A 10,969-nucleotide genomic window follows, 5' to 3' on the forward strand; every position below is an offset into this window, starting at 1 on the left:
ATTTCTCCCCTTTCAAATAATATTCCCTTTTACTGTTATCATGTCCCAAGTTGGATGAACTCACATTTTCCGACATTGTATTCCATCTGCCAAACATTAGCCCATTCGCTTATCCTATCTAAATCTCTTTGTAGTCTCTCTGTGTCCTCACACAACCCGCTTTCCCACTAATCTTTGTGTCATCTGTAAATTGTGTTACACTTCACTCTGTCCTTTCTTCCAGGTCATCGATGTATATTGTAAACAGTTGTGGTCCCAGCACCGATCCCTGTGGCACACCACTAACCACCGATTTCCAACCCGAAAAGGACCCATTTATCCCGACTCTCTGCTTTCAGTTAGCCAGCCAATTCTCGATCCATGCTAATACATTTCCTCTGACTCCGCATACATTTATCTTCTGCATTAACCTTTTGTGTGGCACCTTATCGAATGCCTCTTGGAAATCTACATACACCACATCCATCGGTATACGTCTATCCATCATGCTCTTTATATCCTCAAAGACTTCCAATAAATTAGTTACACATCATTTCCCCTTCATGAATCCATCTTGCGTCTGCTTGATTGCACTATTCCTATCTAAATGTCCCGCTATTTCTTCCTTAATGATAGCTTCAAACATTTTCCCCACTGCAGATGTTAAACTAACCGGCGAATAGTTACCTGCTTTTTGTCTGCCCCCTTTTTTAAACAGAGGCGTTACATTAGCTGCTTTCCAATCCGATGGCACCTCCCCAGAGTCCAGAGAATGTTGGTAGAATTTTACGAAAGCATTTTCTATAACTTGCACCATCTCTTTTAATACCCTGGGATGCATTTCATCAGCACCAGGGGACTTGTCTCCCTTGAGACCCATTAGCCTGTCCAGCACTACTCCCCTATTCAAAGTGATTATCGAAAGGTCCTCCCTTCCCATATTCCCATGACCAGCAATTTGTGGCATGATTTTTGTGTCTTCCACTGTGAAGACCGAAGCAAAATAACTGTTTAAGGTCTCAGCCATTTCCACATTTCGCATTATTAAATCCCCCTTCTCATCTTCTAAAGGGACCAACATTTACTTTAGTCACTCTTTTCCATTTTATATATCTGTAAAAGCTTTTACGATCTGTTTTTATGTTTTGCACAAGTTTACATTCGTAAACTATCTTTCCCTTCTTTATTGCTTTCTTTGCTGTCGTTTAAAATGTTCCCAATCTTCTACTTTCCCACTAACCTTGGCCACCTTATACGCATTGGTTTTTAATTTGATACTCTCCTTTGTTTCCTTGTTTATCCATGGCTGGTTATCCCATCTCTTACCACCTTTTTCACTGGAATATATTTTTGTTTCTCGGCCTTTTGGCTAAGATCATGCGTAACTGACCTGACAGGGGAGTAGCCACCATGACCTCCGGGTGGTTCTCCCTGGATCAGGAAGGTATATGATTGCTTTTTTGGAAACAGGAGGTGGGTGCGGTGGCTTGACCCATCCACCTCCACGGAGGTGTGTGGGGGACCTGACCCATCCACCTCCATGGCACGAACCTGGTATTGCAGTACTTCCAGGAACGGTGCAGTGGCTCTAGGCCTTTTGGCTAAGAGCATTGGCGCAGAGTGATCCTTGGCGTGTGCAAGGTGACCTCTGGCGTTTGTGATTTGACAAAGAATTGGAACGATTGGCTACGAATTTCAAAAAAATATATATATATTTTTGTTGAGCACTATGAAAGAGCTCCTTAAAAGTCCTCCACTGTTTCTCAATTGTGCCACCGTTTAGTCTGTGTTCCCAGTCTACTTTAGCCAACTCTGCCCTCATCCCACTCTAGTCCCCTTTGTTTAAGCATAGTACGCTCGTTTGAGACACTATTTCCTCACCCTCAACCTGTATTACAAATTCAACCATACTGTGATCACTCATTCCTAGAGGATCTTTTACGAGGAGATCGTTTATTATTCCTGTCTCATTACACAGGACCAGATCTAAGATAGCTTGCCCCCTTGTAGGTTCTGTAGCATACTGTTCTAAGAAACAATCCCGTATGCATTCTATGAATGCCTCCTCAAGGCTACCCCGTGTGATTTGATTTGACCAATCAATATGTAGGTTAAAATCCCCCATGATTACTGCTGTCTTTTTTCACATGCCTCCATTATTCCCTTGATTATTGTCAACCCTACCGTGAAGTTATTATTTGGGGGCCTATAAACTACGCCCATCAATGACTTTTTCCCCTTACTATCTCTAATCTCCACTCACAATGATTCAACATTTTGTTCATTCGAGCCAATATCGTCTCTCACAACTGCCCTGATATCATCCCTTATTAACAGAACGAACACACCTCCTTTCCCTTCTTGTCTATCTTTCCGAATTGTCAAATACCCCCGTATGTTTAATTCCCAGTCTTGGCCACCCTGTAACCACGTTTCTGTAATGGCCACCAAATCATACCCATTTGTAATGATTTGTGCCGTCAACTCATTTACATTATTTCGAATGCTGCGTGCTTTTTGGTAGAGATTCTTAATACTAGTTTTTAAATCATGATTTTTAGTTTTTACCCCACCTGCAGCCCCTTTATATTCATACATATTGTCCCTTCTTATCACCTTGTGGTTTACACTTCCACCAGTGCTACTCTGCTTTGTTGCCTCCTGGCTTTTGCATTCTTTCTTGCGGTTCTGTTCATCTGAGCTCTCACCCACTTTAAATAGCTCAGAGACCTCTGCTGGGTTCCCATCCCCCTGCCAAGCTAGTTTAAAGCCCTCCCAACTGTACTGTCAAAACCACCCGCGAAAACATTGGTCCCGTCGCTGTTGAGGTGTATCCTGTCCCGAATTGTACAGGACCCACCTTCCCCAGAAGAAGTACCAATTGTTCAGGAAACTAAAGCACTCCCTCCTACAGCAACGGGAGAGTGGAGAGCACCAACACCAACTGTCGCAGGAGAGAGAGTGGAGAGCACCAGCTCCAACTGTCACAGGACGAGAGAGTGGAGAGCACCAGCTCCAACTGTCGCAAGATAGAGAGAGGAGAGCACCAGTTCAAACTATCACAGGACATTAATACAGAACATTAATCTCCAGCGCAGATATAGGGGTTATTAAGATCAGCAGAAACAAACAATAACTGCCAGAATGAATATGGTTCAATACCCAATGCAATCCCAGTAAATCCTGTTCTATTCACCAAGGCAGGATTGCAATGGTGGCGTATTTACCCAGTATGCACCACGTGCAAGAAAATGCCGAACCCAGACTTCAGGAGTTCAGTGCGCAGGCGCGTGTCCTGGCTGGGTTTGGAACAGTCGCGGCGAATGTAGTGGCGAAGGTGAAATGGGTAACATGCCCTCCGCAGAAGCGCTCAATTTGAGCGGGTGGAGGGGAGCAATGGACCAGCGGGTGACGCGGGAGGCTTCATAAACCAGCGGTGCCCGCCGCCAGCACGGAATAAAAACCGGAATGTGGGCGGTTGCAGCTTCGGGTCTTTCTTCCGGTCACAGGCCCAGGCTAACGGCGGGCATCTTCGTGCAGGAAGCCGGGTTCAGTGCTCCGCCATGTTGATTCGGTGAGTCGCACCGCGCATGCGCGGCCATCTAAGTTCAGGAATAAAGTGAGCGATGACAGTGTCTGTTTGCAACCGGGTCCCAGTGGGTAAAGGAGTGTCGATGATATTTTATTCTCACTCTCCACACCTCGAATTTCTCACCATCTCCCCTAAAGGAGATGCTTAGTACCGACCTTGTGGTTTAAGTCCTACATAATTGTAAGAGAGAAGGCCCAGAAATATTCACGCCTTGGGTTAGAATCCCCATGTTCAGTCCCAGGGTTAGAATCCCCATCTCATCATTATCATAGGCAGTCCCTCGAAACCGAGGAAAACTTGCTTCCGCTCCTGAAGTGAGTTTATTGGCGGCTGTACAGTCGAATACGAGAGCCACAAATTCTGTCACAGGTGGGACAGATAGTCGTTGAGGGAAGTGGTGGGAGGGACTGGTTTGCCGCACGCTCTTTCCGCTGCCTGCGCTTGATTTCTGCATGCTCTCTGCATTGAGACTCGAGGTGCTCAGCGCCCTCCCGGAAGCACTTCCTCCACTTAGGGCGCTCTTTGACCAGGCACTCCTCGGTGTCAGTGGGGATGTCGCACTTAATCAGGGAGGCTTTGAGGGTGTCCTTGTAACGTTTCCGCTGCCCACCTTGGGCTCATTTACCATGAAAGACCTCCGCATAGAGCACTTGCTTTGGGAGTATCATGTCTGGCATGCAAACTAATTTGCCTGCCCAGCGGAGCTGATCGAGTGTGGTCAGTGCTTCAATGTTGGGGATGTTAGCCTAGATGAACACGCTGATGTTGGTGTACCTGTCGTCCCAGGGGATTTGTAGGATCTTGCGGAGACATCGTTGGTGATATATCTCCAGCGACTTGAGGTGTCTACTGTACATGGTCCATGTCTTGAGCCATTCAGGATGGTGGATATTACTACAGCCCTGTAGACCATGAGCTTGGTGGTAGCTTTGAGGGCCTGGTCTTTGAGCACTCTTTTCCTCCGCTGGCTGAAGGCTGCACTGCCGCACTGGAGGTGGTGTTGAATCTCCTCATCAATGTCGGCTTTTGTTGATAAGATGCTCCCGAGGTATGGGAAATGCTCCATGTTGTCGAGGGCCATGCCGTGGTTCTTGATGACTGGGTGGCAGTGTTGTACGTCGAGTACAGGCTGGTGGATCATCTTTGTCTTATGGCTATTTAGCGTCAGGCCCATGCTTTCGTGTTCCTCAGTAAATTCATCGACTATATCCTGGAGTTCAGCGTCAGAATGTGCACAGACGCAGGCATTGTCCACATACTGTAGCTCAACGACAGAGGTTGTGGTTATCTTGGCCTTTGTACCAGAGGCGGCGAAGATTAAACAGCTTCCTGCTGGTTCTGTAGTTTTGTTCCACTCCAGCAGAGAACTTGTTGACTGTGAGGTAGAGCGTGGCAGTGAGGAAGATTGAGAAGAGGATGGGAGCGATGATGCAGCCCTGTTTGACCCCGGTCCGGACATGGATTGTGTCTGTAATGGATCCGTTGGTAAGGATTATGGCCTGCATGTCGTCGTGGAGCAGGCGAAGGATGTTGACAAATTTTTGAGGGCATCCGAAATGGAGGAGAACGCTCCATAGAGTCTCATGTTTCACAGTGACAAATCCCTTTGTAAGGTTGAAAAAGCCCATGTATAACGGCTGGCGCTGGTCCCTGCATTTTTCCTGCAACTGTCGCGCTGCAGAGATCATGTCCTTTGTGCCCTGTGGGACACTTTGACTCCAGGAGGAGCTCCTCGGCCACAGGGAGAAGATGGTTGAAGAGGACTCTGGCAAAAACTTTCCCAGTGCCTGATTAGCAGGGAGATCCCTCTGTAGTTGCTGCAGTTGGAATTGCCCCCTTTTTTAAAGATGGTCACGATCACTGCATCACTGTGATCTCCCGTCATGCTCTCCTCCCTCCAGATGAGAGCGATGAGGCCATGTATCCATGCCAACAGCGCATCTCCGCCATGCTTTAGCGCCTCAGTAGGGAATCCATCCGCTCCCGTCGCCTTGTTGTTCTTGTGCTGTCTTATGGCTTTTCCTACCTCATGCAACGTTGGTATTTTACTGAGGTGGTGGCGGGACGCATGCTGTGGGATGGAGTCGAGAACACTCGAGTCAAATTCAGAATCTCGATTGAGGAGATCTTTGAAGTGCTCCTTCCAGCGGGCCTTGACAACCTCGGTGTCCTTGATGAGTGTTTCCCCATTCTTGGCCAGCAGTGGGGTGGGACCTTGGGAGTTTGGACCGTAGGTAGCCTTGACTGATATGAAGAATCCACCACATCATGGCTGTTGGCCAGTTGTATCTCCTGTGTTTTCTCCATCCACCATCTGTACTTTAGGTCCCAGGTGTTTTGTTGGATCTCAGCTTTGAGCCGCTTTGCTGCTCCTGTGTTGGGTTGTTGCTTGAGGCTCAGAAATATTAATTGATTGATCTCCTGAGAATTCTTATCAAACCAGTCCTGGTGTGTTCTGGTTGAATAACCAAGTGTCTCTTCACAGGCACTGGTATTGGAGGCCTGGAGGGCAGACCAAGCGCTGTGGGCATTCAGCATCTCAGCGTCATCAAGGCACTTCAGGTTAGGTCTAAAGCGTTGGCTGTATAGGGCTCTCTTAGCTGGGTCTTTAAGTGCCCTGGCATTGACTTTCTTGTGGCACTGCTTCTGCTGTCCCCTCCGTTTTGGGGCTATGTTAATGTCGATAATGGATCAGGCGGTCGTCCGTCCAGCAGTCGTCAGCTCCTGTCATGACATGGGTGATGCGCACACCCTCACGATCCCTGGCTCGGACGATAACATAGTCGAGCTGGTGCCAGTGTTTGGAGCGAAGGTGTTGCCACGATGCCTTGTATTTGTCCCTCTGGTGGAACAAGGTGTTGGTGATGAGAAGTTCATGTTCTTGACATTTTGTGAGGATTAGGGTACTACTGGAGTTGGCTTTCCCTACCCCCTCACTGCCAATCATGCCTCCCCAGAGGACTATGTCTTTGTCGACCCTGGCGTTGAAGTCACGTAACAGGATGAGTATGTCGCCTGCAGGGACGCAGGACAGGGATGTTTCGGAGTTGGAATAAAAACCCTCTTTGGTCTCCTCCATTGAATCGACTGTTGGGGCATACGCACCGATGACTGTTGCACATTGGTTCCAGAATAGGGTGAGTTGAAGCGTCAAGAGGCGTTCGTTAACCGCACAGGGGGTGTCTTTGCGGCTGTTGACCAGCTCATTTTGATGGCGAAGCCAACTTTATGAAGGTGGCGTTATTCCTCTGGTATTCTTTTCCAGAAAAAGGTGTAACGTCCATCTTGTTCATTGAGCTGGCCTTCCCCTGCCTGCTGGATCTCGCTTAGGGTGGCGATGTCGATGTCAAAGCTTCTAAGTTCCCGGGCAACTATGGTGGTGCGGCATTCTGGCCTGTTGCTGTTGGTGTTGTCCAATGGGAGTCCTGACGTTTCAGGTCCCGAACTTCATGTTAACGGAGTGGAAGATGCCTGTGTGTGAGTTCTTTTAACGTGGGGTGGCATAGCTGAGCAAGGTCTTGGTCCAGTGCAAGGGATCCAAGACGACCAGGCACTTCTGTATGAGCCTAATTGCCGAATGCGAAATGTTGGCTGCAAGCTCGGTGCTGAGTAGCACCCTTGTTGGTAAGTGGTCCGAGGCTTGGTTGGGGCAGGCATTAGGAAATCAGTTGTCTGCTGGAGTTCCAAGTGGGAGGTCACAAAGGAGTAGGAGGGTGAAAGAATCATAACCAGGCCACCAGTGGGGAAGGGGAGGTCCAGCCGTCGACAAGGAGAGACATGTAGGCCCGCTGCTGGAGGGATGAAAACCTGCCGCTCGAGGGATGTAGGCCCGCCGCAGGAGGGGCCGGGTGATGTCGCGGTCGCTGGGTCGGAGGCACACCTGCTTGCTGGGCGTCGTCGTGAGTAACCTGGTTTTCAATGGCTGAAAATGATGCTAATAAAACACACCAAACTATTTTCTATTTAGATTGGGGTACAGTATTCAATTGCTTAATAAAACATTTTTAAAAGAAAATTATTCTTAAAGGTTCCTCCACGTTGTTTAAAAGTTTCTTCAGAAGTTTTAAAAGTTTCTCCCAGAGTTTTAAAAAAGGTTTCCCAAGTTATTTAAAATTTTCTCCAGAGGTTTCAAAAGTTTCTCCAGTTGTTTAAAAGTTTCTCTTGAAGTTTTAAAAGTTTTCCCAAGTTGATTAAAAGTTTAAAATGAAAGTCAATAGTAAGCTACCTGCCATCGTACTGTTCCATGAGTGCTGCCATCCATCTGCAGCTGCACAAAGCCCTGGCTAGACCACATCTGGAGCACTGCGGGGAATTAGAGGCTCTGTCATCTCTGAAGGGGGCCCGAATGCCTGGACGCCATGTACAGTCCCAGGGACAGTATCCCCATGTACAGTCCCAGGGTTAGAATCCCCATGTACAGTCCCAGGGTAGATTCCCCATGTACTCTCCCAGGTTTAGAATGCCCACATACTCGCCCAGGGATAAAATCCCCATGTACAGCCCCAGGGTTAGAATCACCATTTACAGTGCCTGGGTTAGAACCCCCATATCTGGTCCCAGGGTGAGAATCCCCATTTACTCTCCCAGTGTTAGAATGCCCAATTACTCTCCCAGGGTTAGAAACCCCATGTACAGTCCCAGGATTGGAATCCCAATGTACAGTCTCAGGTTTGGAAACCTGTGACTGCACACAGATGAAGAAAAAAATTGAGGCCTTGAATCTGATTTGGGGAAAAATCATAGAAACATGATTCAATTTCTATCCTAAACTATTTGAAATCAAATCAACTGAATTGTTGCAATTAACACATTACTTTAATGCCAAATGGGAAACAAGTGATGTGTGGGTTGTGCAGGAGTGTTTGCGCCCGGTTACACAGCATGTTCTGGATCTCCACTCTAAATGCACTTCTTCAGGTTCACAGTCTCATTGACACATCCAACTGACTAGATGGACCTCGCCCTTTAAACCCCATCAGAGAAATATCAGCATTTGATGTTTAATTTGCTAAACCTTTATAAAACACTGGTTAGGCCTCAGCTGGAGAATTGTGTTCAAGTTTGGGCTCCAAACTTTCGTAATGATGGCAAGCTTTTAGAGAAGGTGCAGAAGGAATGGTGCCAGGGAGATGGGACTTCCGTGATGTGGAGAGCCTAGTGAAGTTTTCTCCAGAGAGGAGGAAATGGTAAAAGGCGATTTGATGGAGATGTACAAAATTATGAACGATTTAGATAGAGTAAATATGGAAAAAGTATTTCCAGTGGCATTAGGGTAGGTAACCAGAGGAGTCAGACGTCCGATGATTGGCAAAATAACGAGAAGTGAGATGTGGGATAATTTGTTACTCAGCGAATTGTTATGATCCAGATTGCACTGTCTGAAAGGGTGGTGGAAGCAGATTGAATTGTAACTTTTAAAAGGGAATGGGATAAATACTTGCTGGGAAAAATATACCAAGCAATAGGTAAAGGGCAGTGGAGTGAGACTCATTGAACAGCTTCACCAAAGAGCCGGCACAGACAGGATGGGCTGCATGGCCTCCTGTGCCGTCCTCACCGTGACAATGGCGGATGATCTTACCCAGAGTGCTCCGCCCGTCGGTTTACGCCCTATATCCATCAGCAGCGGGGCAATGTGGGTAGGCCAGGTCCCTGCAGAGCACGCCCCTGTGCGGAGAGGCTCCCGGGGACTGATTGGAGCGAGCACGGCATCAGCATCACCAAGTGTGGCTCTCAGGCGCCAGGAAACAGGGAGTGTGACTCTCAGTCCCGGGCAGCACCGAGTGTGGCTCCCCGGCCCCATGCACCAGGCCCCATGCATCACTGAGTGCGGCTCTCAGGCCCCGGTCAACACCGAAAGTGGCTCTCAGGCCCCAGGCAACACCGAGTGTGGCTCTCAGGTCCCGGGCAACACCGAATGCGGCTCTCAACCTGTGTGTCAAAACCTCCAGGCCCGGCACCAGCAAACCCCGGGGGCAGTGCCTCCCCCACACCACGAAAACAACTACTTGCGTTTATACAGCATGTCCAGCAATTCCCAGCCGCTCCATCTCAGGGTCGGCGCTGAATGCGGAAGTCACTCTCTGGCCTCCTGTACTGTATAGAATTAGGAAGTCCCTTGATTCGATGATGACCCGCTTCCAAAACAAAACGGATGAGTTCACAGATGTTTCACTGAGACCTGATATCCAGGTCCCGAACTAAATATTAAAGTGTGGAAGATGCTTGTGTGTGGATTATTTTAACGTGGGTAACCGTTGCACACAATCCACCACACGGGCTGAACAGAGTGAGGTCTTGGTCCAGTGGCAAAGGTTAACCAAGACGACTGGAGACCAAGCTCTGCTGCACAGACCTGGTGCACAGACTTGTACTGCCCATAGATCGCAGTGTGGTCTGGCCCATGCTGTCCCTGGGTCCTTGCCTATTCCGGGCCCCGAACTCGCGCCTCTTGTGGCTCCAATCTCTCCACCCCAAACTCTCATCTCTCGTGGGGCCCAATCTCTCCGCCCCGAATTCTCGCCTTTCGTGGGCCCCAATCTCTCCGTCCGAAGTCTGGCCTCTCGTGGGGCCCAATGTCGCCACCCAGAACTCTCGCCGCTTGTGGGCCCCAATCTCTCCGCCCTGAACTCTAGCCTCTCCTTGGCCCCAATCTCTCCTCCCCGAACTGTCGCCTCGCCTTGGCTCCAATCTCTCCTCTCCAAACTCTCGCCTCTCCTTGGCCCCAATCTCTCCATTCCGAACTCTTGCCTCTCCTGGGCCCCAATCTCTCAGCCCCGAATTCTCGCCTCTTGTGGGCCGCAATCTCTCAGGCCCGATCTCCCGGCGCTACTCCACCCCGACCTCACCACTCCTCTGCTGCTTGCCGCATCGCTTGCTGTACCTGGGCCGTTCCGATGGTTCTGCCCATGCTCCAATCGCTGACCTGGATTCCAGTACAAAGCAAAATCATTGAGGAAGAAATAGCGGGACATCTAGATAGCAATAGTGCAATCAAGCAGACGCAGCATGTATTCATGAAGGGGAAATCATGTTTAACTAATTTACTGGAATTCTTTGAGGATATCACGAGCATCGTGGATAGAGGTGTACCGATGGATGTTGTGTATTTAGATTTCCAAAAGGCATTCGATAAGGTGCCACACAAAAGGTTACTGCAGAAGATAGAGGTACGCAGAGTCAGATGAAATGTATTAGCATGGATAGAGAATTGGCTGGCGAAGAGAAAGCAGAGAGTCGGGATAAATGGGTCCTTTTCGGGTTGGAAATCGGTGGTTACTGGTGTGCCACAGGGATCGGTGCTGGGACCAGAACTGTTTACAATATGCATAGATGACCTGGAAGAGTGGACAGAGTGTAGTGCAACAAAATTTGCAGATGACACTAAGATTAGTGGGA

At 48.7% G+C, this 10,969-nt stretch overlaps 1 pseudogene; it reads left to right on the forward strand.

Annotated features, from left to right (window-relative positions):
* Positions 1-1,328: 1,328 nt before the first annotated feature.
* On the forward strand, positions 1,329-1,567 carry LOC139235748 (U2 spliceosomal RNA; annotated as a pseudogene).
* The last annotated feature ends 9,402 nt before the right edge of the window (positions 1,568-10,969 follow it).

Source organism: Pristiophorus japonicus, chromosome 23, assembly GCF_044704955.1.
Source record: "Pristiophorus japonicus isolate sPriJap1 chromosome 23, sPriJap1.hap1, whole genome shotgun sequence".
Lineage (NCBI taxonomy): Eukaryota > Metazoa > Chordata > Chondrichthyes > Pristiophoridae > Pristiophorus > Pristiophorus japonicus.